Source organism: Stenella coeruleoalba (genome assembly GCF_951394435.1).
Source record: "Stenella coeruleoalba genome assembly, chromosome: 18".
Taxonomy (NCBI): Eukaryota; Metazoa; Chordata; class Mammalia; order Artiodactyla; family Delphinidae; genus Stenella; species Stenella coeruleoalba.
Genome location: NC_137164.1, coordinates 69835352 through 69860721, shown reverse-complemented (window position 1 = coordinate 69860721; position 25370 = coordinate 69835352). Strand labels below are relative to the sequence as shown.

Sequence of the window (25370 nt, the reverse complement as noted above, 5' to 3'; positions counted from 1 at the left end):
TCAGTCTGAGCATTCAAAGGGTCATTACATGAATATAGTGGTCCAGGCAAAGTGCCCTGGATTTGTCTTTCAGCCTCCTCTCTTTCTGACTTTTTGTATAAAAATATAGGACTAGGGGGCTTCCCTGGTGGCGCAGTGGTTGTGAATCTGCCTGCTAATGCAGGGGACACGGGTTCGAGCCCTGGTCTAGGAGGATCCCACATGCCGCGTAGCAACTAAGCGCGTGAGCCACAATTACTGAGCCTGCGCGTCTGGAGCCTGTGCTCCGCAACAAGAGAGGCCGCGACAGTGAGAGGCCCGTGCACCGCGATGAAGAGTGGCTCCCGCCTGCCACAACTAGAGAAAGCCCTCGCACAGAAACAAAGACTCAACACAGCAAAAATTAATTAATTAATTAATAAACTCCTACCCCCAACATCTTCTTTAAAAATATATATATGGGACTAAATGATCTGATCACTACACAAATTGAACACCCAGTATAAGTTTCAACTGCAAACCACTTGGAGCAATTTTAGATTTAGATGCTATCTGTACGAGAGCGTGCGTACGCTTAGTATGCCACACACCTTTCTAGGTGTTTTATAAAAAGTTATCATTTTCAATCCCTATGACAAATCTTTGGTTTTTTGGTGTTTTTTTTTTTGCATGAGAAGGCTGAGGTTCTAAGAATTTAAGTGACTTTGTCAAGGTCACCCAATAAGGAAGCAATATAACTGAGCATCTGTCTCCACAGCCCATGGTCCTTCTACTAAGTCATGTTACCTCCATGGATTTTAAGTTCAAAATGCTGAGTTTATGTTTCTTAACCTCTAAACCTTATTTTCTTATTTGTAAAATGGTAACATTCCCAGTTACACACGGCTGATAACTGGCAATGAATGATGGGATTTGATTTTTCTGTCTCTTTCCAACATACCACATTCAAAAGAAACCAAACATTTGGCCTTCCTCTGCCACTACTTTTCTTCCTCCAGTCTCCTCCTTCTCAAAATTTGGGGATCATCTTGAAGGCATGTTTCCTCTCAGTGACATACATCTTGCACTTCAAAGAGACCTGGTAATTCTACCTTCAAAATATTACTCAAAACCATCACTTCTCTCCACCCCCAGCCCTACCCCTAGTACTGGTTGCCATCATCTGCGGCTGAGGTTAAGTGACCTCCTCCATCACTCAAACCCTCCAACAGAGTCAGAGGGACCTTTTGGAAAAAGAAATGCAGGCCAGGGGCTTCCCTGGTGGCGCAGTGGTTGAGAGTCCGCCTGCCGATGCAGGGGACGCGGGTTCGTGCCCCGGTCCGGGTAGATCCCACATGCCGCGGAGCAGCTGTGCCCGTGAGCCATGGCCGCTAAGCCTGCGCGTCCGAAGCCTGTGCTCTGCAACGGGAGAGGCCACAGCAGTGAGAGGCCCACGTACCACCAAAAAAAAAAAAAAAAAAAAAGAAAAAAAAAGAAATCAGGCAGTATTACCTCAGTACTTAAAACACTTTGGAGACTTCCTATTTCAAGATCACTGTGATCTTGACTTCCAGACTCTCTCCTAGGCTTCTCATTCATTCATTCTGTTCTTCAGATGTATCAAGTCCTTTCCCACTTTGGGGACAGCATACATGCTGTTCCTTCCGCCCTGAGCACTCTCTTTCATCATCCCACTTCGTAGAGACTGCCTCGCTGGAGACGATTTCCTTGCCCCTCCACTCCCGTTTAAATTGGGCTCCCCTCTTACCTCTTTCAGAGTTCCCCCGCATTCTTTCAGCTGCAATAACAAAGAGATCCAAAGAAACAACAGCTGAAACAAGGTGGGAGTTCATTTTCTCTGTCACATTAGTTCAAAGCTATAAGGAGATTCTGTCATCTTCAAAATGCAGCTTCCATCTTGAGGTCCAAGGCTGCCATTTCAGTTCTCATCATCTTCCAGCAGGAAATAGGAAAGGGCCAGAGGAAAGATTTCTCTTCAGGACACGCTCCAGAAACGGTAAAAGTCAGTTCTGTTCATATCCTGTCGGCCAGAACTTAGTTATTCGGACAAGCTATAAGAGATAACAGGCGTTTGCCGGTGTTTCCCCAAAAAAACTCAGGCATTCTATCATTGTATGTTCTCTTCACAGGATTTATTTCAGTTAATAATTACTTATTTACTTGGTTCGTGATTTGTTCAGCGTCGCTCTCCCCCTGTTAACCAATGTTACTTCTGGCTTCCTAACCAGAGAGGCAAGTCATCCTTCTTTCATTCCTCAGCCACGATGATATCAATCCCTTCTTTCATTCCACAATTATTTGAACATCCACTCTCTTTACTCTGCTGGCCACCAAGAATACAAAAATATATAATATAATCTTGTTTCCCTAAGAAATTTCAAAGTCTATTTGGGAGACAGGCTAGAAAATAAACAATTCGAATGCAGCAGAACAGGTGCTATAAAACAGATATGCTTAGAAAACTACAGGAACACATTTATTGAACACCTGTTGTTACCTCATTGCATCTGATATTATTGTCATCAGATCATCTGAACTTTAAAGACAAGGAAGTTGAGGCTTAGAGAGTTAAAGTAATTTGCCCAAAGTCAGACATCTTGGAAGTGAGAAAGTAGAATTGCAACTCAAGACTATCTGATAACGAACTCATTCTCTTTCCCGTCAACGAGCGCTAATGCAATTCTACTTTACATTCTAACGCAAGCTCTTCTCTTAAGGTGGTTGCCAGCTCTGCCTCTGCTTGTCCACAAGCACCCAGCTCCAGTCAGGCCCCTACAGTGTCCTCAATACTTTAATGTAATGGTCTCCTATGCTCTTTGCCTCAGTGGAGGAACCCTGTCACTGTGGAAGGTAGACAGCACAGAGAAAGAACACCTGTGTTTGCTGGTGTTCCAGTTACACATTGCTGCAAATTACCCCATAACGCTGTGGGTTAAAACAACTAGGTATTATTTTCTCTCATGGTTCTGAGGGTTCACTGGGCTCAGCTGGGTGGTTCTTCCTCAGGGTCGCTCATGCAATTGCAGTCAGGTGCTGGCTGGGCCTGGAATCATCAGAAGGCACTCTCGCTCACCTTTCTGGTGCCTGGACTAACGTGGCTGGAACAAGTGGGAACTGGGCAGACCTGTCCTTGTGGTTTGCTCTGGCCACCTCACAGCATGGCAGACTCAGGGTAGTGCTGGGCTTGCCACGTGGCAGCTGGCTTCTGCAAAAACATGCTTTCTAAGAGGCCAGGGAGAAAGCTTTAGGATTCTTTTGATCTAGCCTTGTAAATTCCAGAATGTCACTTCTGCTCAATTCAGATAAATCGAATAAAGTCGAAACCACTAGTCCAGATTCCAGGGAAGGCAAATTAAACTCTACTTCTCAATGAAAGAAGTAGCAAAAAATCGGTGACTTTCTTAACTAACCTCATGTGGAATGAGACAGATCTCTGTTCAAATCTCAGCTTTGCCACTTACCAGCTGTGTGGCCTTAAACCAGTTACTTAACCTCTCTGAAGACAGTGTTCTTATCTGTAAAATATTGAAAAGAGTATCTATCTCATTGGGTTGCTGTGAGAATCTAATGAAATCCAGTGTGTAAAGAACCAGGTACCAGGCAGGTAGGTGCTCCGTAAATGTTAGTATTCTTTCCTCATCATGATCCACCCTCGCTCCCCAGCAGGTGGCAGAATAATTTCCATAAGCGTTTGTTAAATGAATGAACAAATGAAACTATGCAATTCATAAAGCTTCCAAAGTAACCTTCCAACACACTATTCGTCATGTCACTCTTGTACTTAAGAATGTAGAGGACCTTTCAGTTGCTGCATGGAGTTACCCAAAGTCCCCTGCTGTGCATTCAGGACTCTGGGACCTCGCAACCTCTGCTGTCCTGTGACAGGCCTCCCAGCCCTCTTGCTGGCACAGAGCACAGCACAACATGGTCCTTACAAGTACCCCTCACAAGTACCCCTCACTGGAGCAACTGAAAGAGCCCCCAGTGGGCAAAGTTAAAGCAATCCCAGCAACAAAATGAATAAAGTATCAATGCTACTGGGTTATAACCCAAATTATAAAATAAATATTCATGCAACCTTACAGACATAAAATAAACCATTGAATAAATTAATAACGGGGGAGAAGAGACAAATATCTTGTGCAGAAGAATTCCAAATAATTTATGTAAATATTCCTCCCTCAAAAAATAGAGCATAACTCCCCGCTCCTTAACTATGGGCTGCACGTGGTGACTGCCTTCCGAAGAGTACAATACGGAAAGGGAGAAACCTGACAATCACCACCACAGCCAGGTAATCAAGGTCAACGTCAACAGCTGTAAGTCATGTTGATGGTATGTACCCTTGCTGTGATGTGATGGGAATAGTGCTTCACTTCTCTGATCTTCCCCAAATCCATAAACCCCGTCTAACCATGAGAAAAACATCATACAAATCCTGAGGAATGAGCACTTGATGAATACTCCTCAACACTCTCAAGGTCGTCAATTATAAGGAACGCCTGAGAAACTGTCACAACCACGAGGAGTCTAAGGAGACATGACAACTAAATATGATGTGGTGTCCTGGGTGAGATCCTGGCACAGAAAAAGGACATTAGATTTTTTTTAAAAACTGAGGCAATCTGAATAAACTATGGACTTTAGTAATACTAATGCATTAACACTGGTTCATTCATTGGAACAAAGGTATCACAGTAATCTAAGGTGTTAATAATAGGAGAAACCAGGCGACGAGTCAGATCTTCCTCGACTCACAATGGGGTTACATCCCAACAAACCCCTCCTCAGTTGAAAACATTGTAAGTGAAAAATGTATTTAACGCGTCTAACCTACCAAACATCACAGGTGAGCCTAGCCTACCTTAAACGTGCTCAGAACACTTCCATTAGCCTACAGTTGGGCAAAATCATCTAACACAAAGCCTACTTTATAATAAAGTGTTCAATATCTCATGTAATTTAGTGAACACTGTACTGAAAGGGAAAATCGGAATGGCTGGCTGGGTGCAGAACGGTTGTAAGCGTATTGGTTGTTGACCCGCGTGATCGCGTGGCTGACTGCGATCCAGGGCTCACTACCGCTGCCCAGCATCATGAGAGAGGGTTGGATCGCATGTCGCTAGCCTGGGAAAAGATCAAACTTCAAAATTCAAAATTCAAAGTATGGTTTCTACTGAATGTGTATTGTTTTTGCACCATCGTTAAGTTGAAAAATCCTAAGTGGAACCATCATCTGTATCTGGAAAATCGGTGTATTTTCTTCTCAATTTTCTGTAAATCTAAACTTACTCTAAAACCTAAGTTTCCATTGGAAAAAACAACAAAAACTAGCCCTTGCTGGACAATGTCCTCCTACCCATTGCACAGAAAAGACTGATGTCTTCTGTGGCTCTAACATAGTGGTCACAGCAGGGGAGGCTCAGATCCCGGAAGCTGACCTGTCTTTGTATCTGGGTTGAGGTGGAGTATGGTCTCCATAAATGGGCATCACGTCTTCATGCTAATCCAGCCCAATTCCTTCCTTTTGTTCATGCCAGGAGCATCTCCCAGTTCCCCAAGTTCAAGACTTCAGAGTCAGCCTCTCCTTTTTTGGTCCCATTTTCTAAGCCCCGTCGCTTCTAACTCATCATTTTATCTCAAATCCAGTACATCGACTCAACACCATGGTCTAGTTCAGGCCCTCAGCATCGATCATCCACACACCTTTATAATTCTCCGTGCCCCCAGCCTCTCTCCAGTTTCAATCTGTCCTCCAACGTCACCGGAGTTAGCTTCTTCAAACAGGTATTTGATGGTGCCAACCCTGCTTAAACGTTTCCCACTCCTTTCAGATAGAATGCACACCTACGAGCACTCACAGAAGATTCTGTACTCTCTGACCCCAACCCACATTTCCACTTCCTTTCCCAACCCCTCCCTCCGATACACCTTACACTGAAGTCACACCAGGTTGCCACTGCACTTCACAAATACATTTTGGATGCCCAGGACTTCGAGCCTTTGCATGTCCTTAGAGCTCCGACAGGAATGCTCACAGCAGAGGATACCTCTGCTCACAGCTTTCTCTCACTCCCCCAGACAGGGACTCTCCCTTACAGCGCCACCCACATGATTATTCCGATTTCCACAAGAAGAATCTCGCACATGTGCGGACCACCTGCCACCCACCTGTGTCCTCCACACCTACAACAATGCCTTTCCACGATGGGAACCCAATTCATGTGCGTGCACGCTTCCACTCAGCAGCTCCCTGCAGCCCCGCTGGGCCACACTCCCTGGGTCCCCTTGTCGTCACCACCCTCCACCTCCCACCCCCATCAGAACCTTCTTTCTGAGATGACCACACCCCTGCTCTCCCTGCTGAGGGTCAGCCAGGACTGTCTGCAGCAGAATTACAAAAGAGGTGGCACCTTGAGCTTAGCCACAAGGCAAAAGCACAGGAGGCAACACAACTGGTGACTGCCTCTCTCCCCTTAGTAAAATATATTTCCTTGTGTCGCTGACTTGTGTCCTTTGTATCCGGCTGACGAGATGAAGCAGCTGCAGCCCTCAAGGGGACAAGGGAAACCATCTGCTTTTCCTAATAACTCTAGCGTTCCCGTGCTTCCTCTCCGACTAATGAAAGCTACAGATTCCAACAGAGAGCACAGGAGTGGTCCCTGCCCAGCCCCAAGCCCAGAGGCTGGTGCCCCACTAGCCTGGCTGACGTGTCAAAGTCTCCTCCTGGCCCTCAGAATCGATGAAACACTCCCCCAAAGCAGACAGAGATACCATCAGATCACAGGTCCAAGAAAGGAGTAATGAATTGCTTAGAAACCAAATTCATAAGAGCAAATTATAAAATCAATTTCCTCAAATAAGTCATACAGAAAGTCAAACATGTTCACACAAATTGGTTTTAAAAACTAAGCTTAAAAATTGGGCCCTGGGGGGCTTCCCTGGTGGCGCAGTGGTTGAGAGTCCGCCTGCCGATTCAGGGGACACGGTTTGTGCCCCGGTCCGGGAAGATCCCACATGCCGCGGAGCCGCTGGGCCCGGGAGCCATGGCCGCTGAGCCTGCGCGTCCGGAGCCTGTGCTCCGCGGCGGGAGAGGCCACAACAGTGAGAGGCCCGCGTACCGAAGGAAAAAAAAAAAATTGGGCCCTGGGGAAGATGGCGGAAGAGTAAGACGCAGAGATCACCTTCCTGCCCACAGATACACCAGAAATACATGTGGAACAACTCCTACAGAGCACCTACTGAACGCTGGCAGAAGACCTCAGACCTCCCAAAAGGCAAGAAACCCCCCCACACACATACCTGGGTAGGGCAAAAGAAAACAGAATAAACAGAGACAAAAGGATAGGGACAGTACCTGCACCAGTGGGAGGGAGCCGTGCAGGATGAAAGATTTCCACACACTAGGAAGCCCCTTCGCGGGCGGAGACTGCGGGTGGCGGAGGGGGGAAGCTTCGGGGCCGCGGAGGAGAGCACAGCCACAGGGGTGCGGAAGGCAAAGCGGGGAGATTCCCACACATAGGATCGGTGCCGACCAGCACTCACCAGCCCGAGAGGCTTGTCTGCTCCTCCGCCGGGGCGGGCGGGGCTGGGAGCTGAGGCTCGGGCTTCGGTCGGAGTGCCGGGAGAGGACTGGGGTTGGCGGCGTGAACACAGCCTGCAGGGGATTAGTGCACCACGGCTAACCGGGAGGGAGTCCGGGAAAAAGTCTGGACCTGCCGAAGAGGCAAGAGACATTTTCTTACCTCTTTGTTTCCTGGTGCGCGAGGAGAGGGGATTGAGAGCGCGACTTAAAGGAGCTCCAGAAACGGGCACGAGCCGCGGCTAACAGCACTGACCCCAGAGACGGGCATGAGACGCTAAGGCTGCTGCTGCCGCCACCAGGAACCCTGTGTGCGAGCATAGGTCACTCTCCACACCCACTTCCGGGGAGCCTGTGCAGCTCGCGACTGCCAGCGTCACGCGATCCAGGGTCAACTCCTCCAGGAGAACGCACGGCGCGTCTCAGGCTCGTGCAACGTCACGCCGGCGCTACGTCACGCCGGCCTCTGCCGCAACGTCACGCCACCTCTGACGCCTTAGGCCCGCCCCGCACTATGTGCCCCTCCCTCCCCCGGCCTGAGTGAGCCAGAGCCTCCGAGTCAGCGGCTCCTTTAACCCTGTCCTGTCTGAGCGAAAAACAGACGCCCTTCGGCGACCTACACGCAGAGGCGGGGCCAAATCCAAAGCTGAGCACCTGGTAGCTGTGAAAACAAAGAAGAGAAAAGGGAAATCTCTCCCAGCAGCCTCGGAAGCAGCGGATTAAAGCTCCACAATCAACTTATACCCTGCATCTGTGGAATACATGAATAGACAACAAATCCTCCCAAATTAACGAGATGGACTTTGAGAGCAAGATTTATGATTTTTTTCCCCTTTTCCTCTTTTTGTGAGTGTGTATGTGTATGCTTCCGTGTGAGATTTTGTCTGTATAGCTTTGCTTCCACCATTTGTCCTGTTCTATCCGTCCGTTTTTTCTTTTTCTTTTCTTTTTTTAAAATGTTTTTCTTTTCTTTTTTCTCCTAATAATTATCTTTTACTTTAATAACTTTATTATATATTATCTTATTTTATTTTACTATATCTTCTTTCATTCTTTTTTTCCTTCCTTCCCTCCTTCCTTCCTTCCTCCCTCCCTCCCTCCCTCGTTTCTTTCTTTCTTTCTTTCTTCTTTCTTTCTTTCTTCCTTCCTTCCTTCCTTCCTTCCTTTCTTTCTTTCTTTCTTCTCCTAATTCTTTCTTTCTACTTTTTCTCCCTTTTCTTCTGAGCCATGTGGATGAAAGGCTCTTGGTGCTGCAGCCAGGAGTCAGTGCTGTGCCTCTGAGGAGGGAGAGCCAACTTTAGAACACTGGTCCACAAGAGACCTCCCAGCTCCACATAATATCAAACGGCAAAAATCTCCCAGAGATCTCTATCTCAACACCAACACCCAGCTTCACTCAACGACCATCAATCTACAGTGCTGGACATCCTATGCCAAACAACTAGCAAGACAGGAACGCAACCCCACCCATTAGCAGAGAGGCTGCCTAGAATAATAAGAAGTCCACAGACACCCCAGAACACACCACCAGACGTGGACCTACCCACCAGAAAGACAAGATCCAGCCTCATCCACCAGAACACAGGCACTAGACCCCTCCACCAGGAAGCCTACACAACCCAATGAACCAACCTTAGCCACTGAGGACAGACACCAAAAACAATGGGAACTACGAACCTGCAGCCTGCAAAAAGGAGACCCCAAACACAGTAAGATAAGCAAAATGAGAAGACAGAAGAACACAGCAGATGAAGGAGCAAGATAAAAACCCACCAGACCTAACAAATGAAGAGGAAATAGGCAGTCTACCTGAAAAAGAATTCAGAATAATGATAGTAAAGATGATCCAAAATCTTGGAAATAGAATAGACAAAATGCAAGAAACATTTAACAAGGACCTAGAAGAACTAAAGATGAAACAAACAACGATGAACAACACAATAAATGAAATTAAAAATACTCTAGATGGGATCAATAGCAGAATAACTGAGGCAGAAGAACGGATAAGTGACCTGGAAGATAAAATAGTGGAAATAACTACTGCAGAGCAGAATAAACAAAAAAGAATAAAAAGAACTGAGGACAGTCTCAGAGACCTCTGGGACAACATCAAACGCACCAACATTCGAATCATAGGGGTTCCAGAAGAAGAAGAGAAAAAGAAAGGGACTGAGAAAATATTTGAAGAGATTATAGTTGAAAAATTCCCTAATATGGGAAAGGAAATAGTTAATCAAGTCCAGGAAGCACAGAGAGTCCCATACAGGATAAATCCAAGGAGAAATATGCCAAGACACATATTAATCAAACTGTCAAAAATTAAACACAAAGAAAACATATTAAAAGCAGCAAGGGAAAAACAACAAATAACACACAAGGGAATCCCCATAAGGTTAACAGCTGATCTTTCAGCAGAAACTCTGCAAGCCAGAAGGGACTGGCAGGACATATTTAAAGTGATGAAGGAGAAAAACCTGCAACCAAGATTACACTACCCAGCAAGGATCTCATTCAGATTTGTTGGAGAAATTAAAACCTTTACAGACAAGCAAAAGCTGAGAGAGTTCAGCACCACCAAACCAGCTTTACAACAACTGCTAAAGGAACTCCTCTAGGCAAAAAACACAACAGAAGGAAAAGACCTACAATAACGAACCCAAAACAATTAAGAAAATGGGAATAGAAACATACATATCGATAATTACCTTAAATGTAAGTGGACTAAATGCTCCCTCCAAAAGACACAGATTGGCTGAATGGATACAAAAACAAGACCCATATATTTGCTGTCTACAAGAGACCCACTTCAGACCTAGAGACACATACAGACTGAAAGTAAGGGGATGGAAAAAGATATTTCATGCAAATGGAAACCAAAAGAAAGCTGGAGTAGCAATTCCCATATCAGACAAAATAGACTTTAAAATAAAGACTATTAGAAGAGATAAAGAAGGACACTACATAATGATCAAGGGATCAATCCAAGAAGAAGATATAAGAATTGTAAATATCTATGCACCCAACATAGGAGCACCTCAATACATAAGGCAAATACTAACAGCCATAAAAGGGGAAATGAACAGTAACACATTCATAGTAGGGGACTTTAACACCCCACTTTCACCAATGGGGAAATCATCCAAAATGAAAATAAATGAGGAGACACAAGCTTTAAATGATACATTAAACAAGATGGACTTAATTGATATTTATAGGACATTCCATCCAAAAACCACAGAATACACATTTTTCTCAAGTGCTCATGGAACATTCTCCAGGATAGATCATATCTTGGGTCACAAATCAAGCCTTGGTAAATTTAAGAAAATTGAAATTGTATCAAGTATCTTTTCCGACAACAATGCTATGAGACTAGATATCAATTACAGGAAAAGATCTGTAAAAAATACAAACACATGGAGGCTAAACAATACACTACTTAATAATGAAGTGATCACTGAAGAAATCAAAGAGGAAATCAAAAAATACCTAGAAACAAATGACAATGAAAACACAATGACCCAAAACCTATGGGATGCAGCAAAAGCAGTTCTAAGAGGGAGTTTATAGCTATACAATCCTACCTTAAGAAACAAGAAACATCTCAAAAAAACAATCTAATCTTACACCTAAAGCAATTAGAGAAAGAAGAACAAAAAAACCCCAAAGTTAGCAGAAGGAAAGAAATCATAAATATCAGATCAGAAATAAATGAAAAAGAAATGAAGGAAACGATACCAAAGCTCAATAAAACTAAAAGCTGGTTCTTTGAGAAGATAAACAAAATTGATAAACCATTAGCCAGACTTATCAAGAAAAAAAGGGAGAAGACTCAAATCAATAGAATTAGAAATGAAAAAGGAGAAGTAACAACTGACACTGCAGAAATACAAAGGACGATGAGCGATTACTACAAGCAACTCTATGCCAATTAAATGGACAACCTGGAAGAAATGGACAAATTCTTAGAAATGCACAACCTTCTGAGACTGAACCGGGAAGAAACAGAAAATATAAACAGACCAATCACAAGCACTGAAATTGAAACTGTGATTAAAAATCTTCCAACAAACAAAAGCCCAGGACCAGATGGCTTCACAGGCGAATTCTATCAAACATTTAGAGAAGAGCTAACACCTATCCTTTTCAAACTCTTCCAAAATATAGCAGAGGAAGGAACACTCCCAAACTCATTCTACGACGCCACCATCACCCTGATACCAAAGCCAGACAAGGATGTCACAAAGAAAGAAAACTACAAGCCAATATCACTGATGAACATAGATGCAAAAATCCTCAACAAAATACTAGCAAACAGAATCCAACAGCACATTAAACGGATCATACACCATGATCAAGTGGGGTTTATTCCAGGAATGCAAGGGTTCTTCAATATATGCAAATCAATCAACGTGATACACCATATTAACAAATTGAAGGAGAAAAACCATATGATCATCTCAATAGATGCAGAGAAAGCTTTTGACAAAATTCAACACCCATTTATGATAAAAACCCTGCAGAAAGTAGGCATAGAGGAAACTTTCCTCAACATAATAAAGGCCATATATGACAAACCCACAGCCAACATCGTCCTAAATGGTGAAAAACTGAAAGCATTTCCACTAAGATCAGGAACAAGACAAGGTTGCCCACTCTCACAACTATTATTCAACATAGTTTTGGAAATTTTAGCCACAGCAATCAGAGAAGAAAAGGAAATAAAAGGAATCCAAATCGGAAAAGAAGAAGGAAAGCTATCACTGTTTGCAGATGACATGATACTATACCTAGAGAATCCTAAAGATGCTACCAGAAAACTACTAGAGCTAATCAATGAATTTGGTAAAGTAGCAGGATACAAAATTAATGCACAGAAATCTCTGGCATTCCTATACACTAATGATGAAAAATCTGAAAGTGAAATCAAGAAAACACTCCCATTTACCATTGCAACAAAAAGAATAAAATATCTAGGAATAAACCTACCTAAGGAGACAAAAGACTTGTATGCAGAAAATTATAAGACACTGATGAAAGAAATTAAAGATGATACAAATAGATGGAGAGATATACCATGTTCTTGGATTGGAAGAATCAACATTGTGAAAATGACTCTACTACCCAAAGCAATCTACAAATTCAATGCAATCCCTATCAAACTACCACTGGCATTTTCACAGAACTAGAACAAAAACTTTCACAATTTGTATGGAAACACAAATGACCCCGAATAGCCAAAGCAATATTGAGAACAAAAAACGGAGCTGGAGGAATCAGGCTCCCTGACTTTAGACTATACTACAATGCTACAGTAATCAAGACAGTATGGTACTGGCACAAAAACAGAAATATAAATCAATGGAACAGGATAGAAAGCCCAGAGATAAACCCATGCACATATGGTCACCTTATTTTGATAAAGGTGGCAGGAATGTACAGTGGAGAAAGGACAGCCTCTTCAATAAGTGGTGCTGGGAAAACTGGACAGCTACATGTAAAAGTATCAGATTAGATCACTCCCTAACACCATACACAAAAATAAGCTCAAAATGGATTAAAGACCTAAATGTAAGGCCAGAAACTATCAAACTCTTAGAGGAAAACATAGGCAGGACACTCTATGACATAAATCACAGCAAGATCCTTCTTGACCCACCTCCTAGAGAAATGGAAATAAAAACAAAAATAAACAAATGGGACCTAATGAAACTTCAAAGCTTTTGCACAGCAAAGGAAACCATAAACAAGACCAAAAGACAACCCTCAGAATGGGAGAAAATATTTGCAAATGAAGCAACTGACAAAGGATTCATCTCCAAAATTTATAAGGTGCTCATGCAGCTCAATAACAAAAAAAACAAACAACCCAATCCAAAAATGGGCAGAAGACCTAAATAGACATTTCTCCAAAGAAGATATACAGACTGCCAACAAACACATAAAAGAATGCTCAACATCATTAATCATTAGAGAAATGCAAATCAAAACTACAATGAGATATCACCTCACACCGGTCAGAATGGCCATCATCAAAAAATCTAGAAAAAATAAATGCTGGAGAGGGTGTGGAGAAAAGGGAAAGCTCTTGCACTGTTGGTGGGAATGTAAATTGATACAACCACTGTGGAGAACAGTATGGAGGTTCCTTAGAAAACTACAAATAGAACTACCATATGACCCAGCAATCCCACTACTGGGCATATACCCTGAGAAAACCATAATTCAAAAAGAGTCATGTACTAAAATGTTCATTGCAGCTCTATGTACAATAGCCCAGAGATGGAAGCAACCTAAGTGTCCATCATCGGATGAATAGATAAAGAAGATGTGGCACATATATACAATGGAATATTATTCAGCCATAAAAAGAAACGAAATTGAGCTATTTGTAATGAGGTAGATAGACCTAGAGTCTGTCATACAGAGTGAAGTAAGTCAGAAAGAGAAAGACAAATACCATATGCTAACACATATATATGGAATTTAAGGGAAAAAAATGTCATGAAGAACCTAGGGGTAAGACAGGAATAAAGACACAGACCTACTAGAGGATGGACTTGAGGATATGGGGAGGGGGAAGGGTAAGCTGTGACAAAGCGAGAGAGTGGCATGGATATATATAAACTACCAAACGTAAGGTAGATAGCTAGTGGGAAGCAGCCACGTAGCACAGGGAGATCAGCTCGGTGCTTTGTGACCGCCTGGAGGGGTGGGATAGGGAGGGTGGGAGGGAGGGAGACGCAAGAGGGAAGAGATATGGGAACATATGTATATGTATAACTGATTCACTTTGTTATAAAGCAGAAACTAACGCACCATTGTAAAGCAATTATACTCCAATAAAGATGTAAAAAAAAAAAAAAAATTGTGCCCTGGACCACTGAATACCAAGGGGGTATACAGTAAAGCCCTTTCTTTGTTTTCGTACAATTTGTCTAATAATTTGAATTATAAAGCACTTGAGTTTTTTCCTCTAGTTTCCTGTTTTTCACATATATTATCTCTTCTCCTAAATAGTAATTCTTCTTATTCTTCAAAACACATCAGGCTAACGATTCAGTGTGGAGGGGTGGAGTTTGGCACAAAATTACTAGAGACCAGTGCTTACAGGTGGGGCCCAAGTCTGCTTTATATCAGTAAAATTCCGAGTGGCATGGACATCTACACACTACCAAGCGTAAAATAGCTAGTGGGAAGCAGCCGCATAGCACAGCGAGATCAGCTCGGTGCTTTGCGACCACCTAGAGGGGTGAGATAGGGAGGGTAGGAGGGAGGGAGACGCAAGAGGGAAGAGATATGGGAACATATGTATATGTATAACTGAATCACTTTGTTATAAAGCAGAAATTAACACACCATTGTAAAGCAATTATACTGCAATAAAGATGTTTAAAAAAATAAAATTCCTCCCTTGCTGAAAAGAACTAAATTTTTTCCCCTGGGACCTAAACCTGTCCCGCATGATCCTGATAAGACCTGATGTGGTTCTATACCCAAAGTAGAAATTCAGTGAATGTTAAAAGGCTAGCACTGTTTTAGGCTACAATTTTCTTAAATTTTTTTTAGCAAATTTTATAAATAAGTTTGCCAATGTAAAGAGCAACAGATATCTTAATAAGAATCAAAATCAGAAATACCGTAGTTTCTTATTTCAGCAGGTTCTACATTTGATCATTAGAGAGCAGTAATGTAAAATGTTTCTCTTCTTTTTTGCTCTCCAAACTGATATTTGCATCAGAGTTAGCAGCTGATAACAGAAAGGTTATGAAACTTCTGGCTAAAATTAAAGTGCCAAAACTGAATCTTCTGGATAATGAGAAACTGATTGCCTCTATTACTGAAGAGGAAATGAAAACAGCAATAGAGAAATTTGTAAGTAGCAAGCCTCCCATGATGATGAGTACCAATTGGAAGAGGATAAAGCTTTTGAGGGAGAATCAAAAGACCTGTTGTGCAAGATTTATGAGGACTGTCTACTTATAAGACCCATGAAAGCCCCAACGCAAGAGCATTTGCTCTTGTAATCTGTCAAAAGTTCCAACATTGGTCCTGTTTGCTTAATTAATTGCACTGAAAAAAACAAAAAAAGCCCTCCAGGTAGGAACTGGATGAAATAATTCAGCTTGAGATGGGCGGCGGTTTTTTGCATGGCTACACTTAGTGTACGTGCAAAATTTCTAATTTGCAAGTGCCAGCAAAGAGATCAGACCTCCCTTCTATAGCAACTTTTGAATTTGCACAGAAGCCTTTATCATGTAGAAGAGAGGTATTTGCAAAAGCTTTTTAACTAATTTCATTTTCAAGAACTGTAGTAAATGAAATATAAAACGTGAGCCCCTTTGTTACTACATCAGTTACCAGTAAGGGTGCTTCCTTCTCCCTGGGAAGAAACATGTGGTACCTAGATGCCTTTTCACTTCATTTCATCTGTTGACAAAAGAAGTTTATGTTCAATTCAATAGTGAAGTGATTCAAGGTAAAAGTTAAAAGTCAACCATCCTTGGTAACTGTGTGCTTCATTTCACAGTAATGTGTTCATTCCACTTTTCAAATTACTTTTAAAACCTGGCCTCATCAAAGCCAGCAGAATCTGCAATTAAACACTTAACAGAAAAAAACAAAAAGACAAAGACAAAAACTAACTGCTTAGCAAGTCGCAAAGAATAAAATCCAAATCTCTTCAGCTAAAGGCAACTTTTCTGACAGACTGTCTTCAAGTAATCTTTACAAACTTTGCAGTTGATCATTTATTTATTCCCTTTGGTTTTTCTCAGAAGATAGCCCCATACTCACTCACAAAGGAAAAGAGAAAATTCCATGTTATTTCAGTTGCTTCTGAAATCACCCTACCAGACAACACAAGCACACTTCACATCGTTCACCTGAGAAGAACTTGACTATGGTGACATCAGAATCTCCCCACACTCCCATCTCTCAGCACCTTTTGTTTCGATTTGACCTGAAAAGCCCTTAATACAGATGAATGGCTCAGAGGGCAGGTTCTCCTTAAGGCAAGATTTTCCAGCCTGGGAGCTTATTTGACTCAAAATATTTATTTCCTTTCCTTTTTATACAATTATTAAGAAATTTTATTTCCCAGTGAAGTAAAAGGTTAACTATAGCATATTAGAGAGTGAGGAATTGTACCCCCATGTTCACTGCAGCATTATTTACAATAGCCAAGATGTGGAACCTAAGTGTCCATTGATGGATGAACGGGTAAAGAAAATGTGGCATATGGCATTAAAAAAGAGACAATTGTGCCTTTTGTGACAACCTGGATATACCTTAAGGGCATTATGCTATATGAAGTTAAGTCAGACAGAGAAAGACAAATGCCGTATGATCTCACTTATATGTGGAACGTAAAAACAAACAAACCAAAGCTCGTAGATACACAGAACAGATAGTCAGTTGCCAGAAACACGGAGTAGGAGTGAAATGGGTAAAGGGAGTCAAAAAGTACGAACTCCTAGCCATAAAATAAATAAACATGGCAACTACAGTTAATAATACCGTAGTGTATATTTGAAAGACGCTAAGAGAGTAGTTCTTGTACGTTCTCATCACAAGAAAAAAAATGTGTAACTGTGTGGCGATGGACGTTAACTAGATTTATTGTGGTGATCATTTTGCAATATATTCAGACAAGGAATCATTGTGTTTTACACCTGAAACTAATAGTGTTATACATCAATTATATCTCAATAAAAAAAAAGAATCAGGAATTAGTAAACCTAGGTATACTTAAGGGTACTTATGGAAAGAATCTTTTAAAACATTAACAACTTTGTTATAATACACATTTGATTTATAAACTGATTTTTTGACATTTTCTTATCCTCTGTTTGCATGTGAAATTAATATATCTACTTTTCAAATATCAAAACCAGGCTAACTAAAGAACTATTGTAGAGTTTTATGGTTATAGGAATATATTGTTATTGCACTTTGCCAAAACTATTACACATTACTGGAGACGTCATAACAAGAAACAAATTGCTGGGGAAGCTATTAACTATTTAGTATTTCTAGCCCATATGGAAATACTAATATTATGTATTCATGAAGATATGATAGGTATGTTTAGTACGAAATTAATATTCTCTCCATGGAATGGTTGGGTTTTTTTGGTTTCGCTTTTGTTTTTAGCATTTTGGCCAAATGCTCATAAGTACCAATGTCTTTCAAAGTTAGCACAGGTAGGTCTTCCTCATGATATAATGTATTGGGGAGACTGCATTCCAGAACAATTTATTATGGTTATGAGAGCTATTTCAACAGATTGGCTGACCCATCAAAGAAGGAGTATGCCAAGCACAGAATGGTAACGAGGCATTGCTCAAGGGGTGGCCAGCTTTCGAGAAATTCTCTAGGGTTTCATTAGGGGCCACACACTTACCACTCAGAATTATCAGACTCCAAGGCCTGTTGAGCCAGTCCTCAAACCTAGATGCAGCCTGAAAGAACTCAAAGCAGGCTGAAGGGCCATGATCGAATGGGAAGCGTTGGTGTCTGTGTGTGTGTGTGTGTGTGTGTGTGTGTGTGTGTGTGTGTGTGTACAGCATCTGTGCCTACATTTGCCAGAAGGTGGAAAGAATCAGAAGAGGTGACAAGTGAGCTACATCTTGAAAAGTGACTCAGAGGATGTCTTATGAATAAGGAGGGAAAAGCCCTCCTGTAAGGGGGGAGTGAGTAGCACGCAAATGCACAGCGGTCTGAGCAAATCCGCTGAGTTAAAGGACAGCAAGATGTTCACAGCGGCTGGATTGTAACGTGAAGGGGAAAGGTGTGGTGTAAATGTCCGTTTCTCCCGGGAGAGCTGACGATTCTGGAGGACCATCCTCCAGGACTGGCTTAGAGATACCAGCCAGGGCACGTGACCCTTTAGGACCCAGAAGGATGGCCTGGGAGGGGCAGAACGGTATAATGTCGGCAGAGACTGTGGCCCAGATTCTGGAGCAGATTGCCTGGCTCTGCCCCTTTCTGGCTTTGTGACCTTAGGTGTTTTACTTACTCATCTGTAAAATGGGAATAGTCAGAGCATCTGTCTTAGGGTTATTATGAGGATTAAATGAGTTAATTATTTGTAAGGCATTTTGCAGGCATCAGGCAAAGAGTAAGCATTACTTAAGTGCCTGGTAAATAAAACAGTGCTTGCGGCAAGTAAAACATCAGCCCTGGGCTTCCCTGGTGGCGCCGTGGTTGAGAGTCTGCCTGCCGATGCAGGGGACACGGGTTCGTGCCCCGGTCCGGGAAGATCCCACATGCCGCGGAGTGGCTGGGCCCGTGAGCCATGGCCGCTGAGCCTGCGCGTCCGGAGCCTGTGCTCCGCAGCGGGAGAGGCCACAACAGTGAGAGGCCCGCATACTGCAAAAAATAAATAAAAAAAAAACATCAGCTTTTTATCAAGAGTACTTGCTCTGGATTCCAGGCTTGAAGAGAGCCATTTTTTACAAAAAGATACTTCAAGGATCACTGAGGTCTCCTGAGTCTAGAATCTTAACCCAGTAGCTTGCTCAAGGAAGAATTCCAGTCCTGACCCATGTATTTAATTGAACTGAACCTTACGCAAGAAGTTATGGGTTGTACCCTAAAGGTGGTAAGTACTGAGCTCCTCAACAGAAATTGAACATGAGTCTCTTGGCTTTAGGAGACAGGTAAGGAAAAAGACAGCAGATGGATGGGTCCCAGGCAGAGCCAGGAGAAAAGCTGCTTCCCTCAGGACTCTCTGATTATCCTTTTCCTCTCTGAAAAGAAATCATTCCTTTTTATAGGTTCTTCAGAAAGACATACAAGGTTATTAAGAACATTTTTTAATTCACATAGCCCAGATATTTTGGGGTAACTGTGTTATATTACTGAGTTATGTGTCCAGATTGTATATTTTTAAAATTGCTGTATATATATGAGCAAATGAAAAATGAACTGTGAAATTCCTTATAATTGCAGCTGCAGTCTCCTAAATGGAGCATTAAAAATTTTACAGGAACCTCTGGGTGGCACTTTGTCTTCAACTTAAGCCTGTGTGGCATGAGAGTCACACAAACCTCATTGAGACAAATAGAAATGGGGGACAGTTTCCTAAATTGTTTGAGATTTCTATGGCAATCTACTGTCCTCTACTCAAAATAATGAAAAAGACAATATGCCAATTTCATCACATTAAAAGAAATGCATATATACATGTATGTGACACAAAATTCTGACTTTTAAATTCAGTCATACTAATGAAAAATATGTCAGGACCAGCGTCTGTTAAAAATTAATTACTGCAGTTAACAATTTTAGAATAAAAATCTCTTTCCAATGTTTACAACTTAGAGACTTAACATTTCCTTAAAATGTAAATTAATTTGAATGTCTCAGCCTATCTCTCCGCCACCACAACATCATTCTTCCCTAAATAAAACTTTACCTATAAAAATAATGGGTGAGAAAACCTGGATAAAAGATAACTTATATGTATCGATAACTTGGGCTGGATGGAAACCATGACGGATTTTCCTATGTGATTTCTGGAAAAAACAAATACATCCAAAGATGCTCCATTTAACTAAATAATAAAATTTCTTTTGAAAAACAATAAGAAAATGAAGTCAGGAAAATAAAAAGAAGAATGCTTTCTTTAAGAGACTAACAAAAGATGTCTCATGTCACAAGTTATATTACCTTTCAATACAACTGTGCTCCCTAGTGGGGACTTCTGAAAGGTTTCGTTTACATTTTTTAGAAGTTCGTTTCATGTAAGCATCACCACATATGCCAAATGATCCATTAAGGATACTCCATTATAGCTTAAAGAGTTTTCAGTTAAACACACAGGGTATCGTGGCCTAAGATGCTAAGAAAATACACAGCTCATTTCCATTTGATGTAACTCTGCAGGAAGATGTTATCCACAGAACATCTGCTGCATTAAGGCAAGCATTTATACAATGCCTTCAGAACAATTTTGAAGATTCTGACCTCTCTGGACCAAAGTCCGTCTGTCTTAAGGTTTTGGAAAGTTGGTCAATTCTCATTTTCACACGTGAGATCTGTGTATACAGAGGGTGCATTGCAAACATGCCTAAGGATTTAAATTATATCCTTGTGTTTCCTCGAGAACTTTCTACCACCAAGCCAACCCACCCTTCTGACCCACACCTCCAAGACCTTCTGTCTCGGGTCTCTCTCAAGCTGGGAATGTCAGAGATTAGAGTATGGACTGTCTGAACTTCTCTCTGACTTATTCTGCTCTCTATGTGCCATTCCACTGAGAGTCAAGGGTCCTGAAAACACCTTTGAGCCCAGATTACATAAGGAGTGTCTGCATGCTTGGAAAGAAAACCAATAGCTGCAATTCACTGAGAACATCCTAGACTCCAGACACTAAGCCTACCCTGAGAATGTTCTGCCACGTGAGCCCCTGAAGCCTGTTCAAAGTCAGTGGTGCAAAAATATCCCCAGGGGATCTTGAACAAGTGCAAAGCCAAAGATGCAAAAGGAAGTTTAGACAGCTTACTTCTGGAAAGTAGAGTTCTCCCTCATGGTCCTTTATGTTTTGCTTTCTTTCCACTCATTTGCTCTCGCCATAAATCACCAAACTCAGTTACGCAGGATGGAAAGAATGCCAAGAACCCAACTAGCCTGAGAGAGATCGCGAGTGATGTGAGGGGGCTATAAGGACCAGGGAGCACGTGAGCCCTTATCTTTAGGATTTTCCATAAAAGTGGAGGCAGGGAAGGAAGGCATTCTAAGTGGGTGATGGCAGGATGAACAAATCTGAAAGATAGGAATTGCCATGGAGTATTCAAGCAACAGAGAGCACGCCTGCTTCACCAGGTGGAAGGTCTGTGTCGGGGATCATTGGGGTGGTTGAGGCCAGATAGAAAAGGTTCTTGAATGTCAGCCTAAGGGAGCTGGAATTTAGCACACAGAAATGAGAAGTCATTAAAGGCTTTTGAGATCATGAAAACCACATTTCAGGAAGGCTTATCTGATAATGATGTGCAGAAGAGATTTGGAGGGACAGGGTGGATTGAGGAAAACTGGAAAATAGGAAGTATCAACGTGCCCTCAGCCAAACCTCTGCCTTTAGCTCCGTTTGGTGACTTGGTGTCAGAGTGAGAAACCCAAGCAGGGGATAAATAAAGAACTTCCCCCATCCGTCTCACTGTCTCCCCGCTCCCCAGGGCTAATCCCACCCCATCCCCTAGAACAAGCACCCCTGGGAGAATCCCAAGTCCAGCTCTGTACTCCTCCTCTCTTTATTCACTTGCTGAAGACGTACAACTAGATAAAGAGAAGCCTTTCCTTTTAAGGGCACTGGATTCTGCTTAGCTGATAAGGACCCTTTAAGATCAGCAAGTCCTCACCTGGGACAGGGCCAACTAAATAGGTCTGAATTGCCCTGGATAAAAGGCCTCAGTCTACAGAGCCTCCTTATCAAAGCTACTAATCTTTCTGAGTATTCTTCAAGCTGTACTCAGCCCTACTGAAGTTTTCTCCCACCTGCTTGTCAAGTTTGAGGTCAAGTTTGAGGTCCACAAAGTTGCCAAATGCCAGGTCAGACTTGCCAGTCTCATTCTAAGGACAGCACACCTCTCTTTCCAGCGAGACCCGTGCTGACCTCAGCTTGCCTGACCTTAACTTGTCTCTCTAGCACTGCGGGTTTCCAGTGACCATAATGGACCTGACCCACCTTCTCACACGGGTGCGGTCACCTAAGGAAGTTGCAGCCATCCAGTCATAGGTGGGAAGGTCTGACACACATTGAGAGGAATGGAAGGAAAAAGGAAGCTTCCATCAAAGCACCCTCGATTTCTCCTATCATACCATAGTGAAAGGGCTAGAGTCAAATCATTCTAGAAGATAAAATGGACAGATCATTTCCACGGGGTCTTGTGAAAGTCAGAATCATGTCAGTGGAATTCAATCTTAAAATGCCTTTGTGGCACTGGTATTAGGTAAAAGGCCTAGAAACTCATAGTGATTATGTGCACAGGCAAAAAAAAAAAAAAGAGAGAGACAGAATGAAAAAGAGACTTCTTTGCTTTTCCTCTTTCAAAGAGATGTAAATTGGGTCATTGAAGAAAAACTCAGAATGCTGGCTCTCAAGAAATCTTCATCACTAAATTCAGGTCGATTCATTTCTTTCCTGTTGTACAAATCTGGAATGTTTTTTTATAAAATATTTACATCCTAAATGAAGTTGAGAGAAGGCAAAGAACAGAAAAATGGAATTGTTAATGAAAGGCAGTGGAAGATAACAAAGGTACTGAGGGACTTTGTTCTATTTAGGCACCTACATAAAATACTACAGCCTAAAAGTAAGATATCTATAAGCAAACGCAACCCAAAGTCCTGAAAATGCAGATGTGTCTGACAGTGATACCCAGGGATGTATGATGGAAGGTCTGAGTTTGTTCTTTCATTAAACAGTTATACCTTTAATAACAGGAACTTATTAAAGTTTAAGGAGAGATAATTGAGATCAGTCTTGAGGACCAGAATGAGTTTGGCAAGTGGAATAAAAGAAGAGAACATTTCTCATAGAGAGAAGAGAACGAATTAAGGCCTAGAAGCATAAAGCAGCAGGAAGCCACTTTCAACTCTTCTTAGCCTGTGTTCATTCCAATGGAGGTAAATGACATTTGAAAAGTATAAAGAAATGAACAAATGTAAGGAATTTTATAATTGCTTTTATCCTTTGGAAGCTGAATTTGTACAATCTGTATTTCATTCTAGAGATACCAAAAATAGTATAGCATATAAGTGAAACAAGTCAGAGAAAGACAAATACTGTATGTTATTACTTATATGTGAAATCTAAAAAATAATACAAACTACTGTATATTCAAAACAGAAACAAACTCACAAATATAGAAAACAAACTAGTGGTTACCAAAGGGGAGAGGGCTGGCGGGGAGGGGCAAATTAGGGATATAGGATTAACAGGTACAAACTACTAGGTATAAAATACATAATCAAGGAAGAATCAACATTGTGAAAATGACTATACTACCCAAAGCAATCAACAGATTCAATGCAATCCCTATCAAACTACCAATGGAATTTTTCACAGAACTAGAACAAAAAAATTCACAATTTGTATGGAAACACAGAAGACCCCGAAAAGCCAAAGCAATCTTGAGAAAGAAAAACGGAGCTGGAGGAATCAGGCTCCCTGACTTCAGACTATACTACAATGCTACAGTAATCAAGACAGTATGGTACTGGCACAAAAACAGAAATATAGATCAATAGAACAGGATAGAAAGCCCAGAGATAAACCCATGTACATATGGTCACCTTATCTTTGATAAAGGAGGCAAGAATATACAATGGAGAAAAGACAGCCTCTTCAATAAGTGGTGCTGGGAAAGCTGGACAGCTACATGTAAAAGAATGAAATTAGAACACTCCCTAACACCATACACAAAAATAAAGTCAAAATGGATTAAAGACCTAAATGTAAGGCCAAAATTATAAAACTCTTAGAGGAAAACATAAGCAGGACACTCTATGACATAAATCACAGCAAGATCCATCTTGACCCATCTCCTAGAGAAATGGAAATAAAAACAAAAATAAACAAATGTGACCTAATGAAACTTCAAAGCTTTTGCACAGCAAAGGAAACCATAAATAAGACCAAAAAAACCCCTCAGAATGGGAGAAAATATTTGCAAATGAAGCAACTGACAAAGGATCAATCTCCAAAATATACAAGCAGCTCATGCAGCTCAATATCAAAGAAACAAAACCCCAATCCAAAAAGGGCAGAAGACCTAAATAGATATTTCTCCAGAGAAGATATACAGATTGCCAACAAGCACATGAAAGGATGCTCAACATCACTAATCATTAGAGAAATGCAGTTCAAAACTACAATGAAGTATCACCTCACACCGGTCAGAATGGCCATCATCAAAAAATCTACAAACAATGAATGCTGGAGAGGGTGTAGAGAAAAGAGTACCCTCTTGCACTGTTGGTGGGAATGTAAATTGATACAGCCACTATGGAGAACAGTATGGAGTTTCCTCAAAACACTAAAAATAGAACCTCCATACGACACAGCATTCCCACTACTGGGCATATACCCTGAGGAAACCATAATTCAAAAAGAGTCATGTCCAGAGATAAACCCACGCACATATGGTCACCTTATCTTTGACAAAGGAGGCAGGAATGTACAGTGGAGAAAGGACAGCCTATTCAATAAGTGGTGCTGGGAAAACTGGACAGCTACATGTAAAAGTATCAGATTAGATCACTCCCTAACACCATACACAAAAATAAGCTCAAAATGGATTAAAGACCTAAATGTAAGGCCAGAAACTATCAAACTCTTAGAGGAAAACATAGGCAGGACACTCTATGACATAAATCACAGCAAGGTCCTTTTTGACCCACCTCCTAGAGAAATGGAAATAAAAACAAAAGTAAACAAATGGGACCTAATGAAACTTAAAAGCTTTTGCGCAGCAAAGGAAACCATAAAGAAGACCAAAAGACAACCCTCAGAATGGGAGAAAATATTTGCAAATGAAGCAACTGACAAAGGATTAATCTCCAAACTTTATAAGCAGCTCATGCAGCTTAATAACAAAAAAAACAAACAACCCAATCCAAAAATGGGCAGAAGACCTAAATAGACATTTCTCCAAAGAAGATATACAGACTGCCAACAAACACATGAAAGAATGCTCAACATCACTAATCATTAGAGAAATGCAAATCAGAACTACAATGAGATATCATCTCACACCAGTCAGAATGGCCATCATCAAAAAATCTAGAAACAATAAATGCTGGA

At 41.6% G+C, this 25370-nt stretch overlaps 1 long non-coding RNA gene across 1 annotated transcript in view; it reads right to left on the bottom strand.

The window, feature by feature from the left end:
• LOC307176882 overlaps window positions 1–8847 on the bottom strand; it is a 129728-nt gene extending 120881 nt beyond the window's left edge. Inside the window, exon 1 of the long non-coding RNA XR_013824929.1 lies at window positions 7725–8847. This is a non-coding gene — a long non-coding RNA (uncharacterized lncRNA). The remainder of the gene's footprint in view (window positions 1–7724) is intronic.
• Window positions 8848–25370: the final 16523 nt, after the last annotated feature.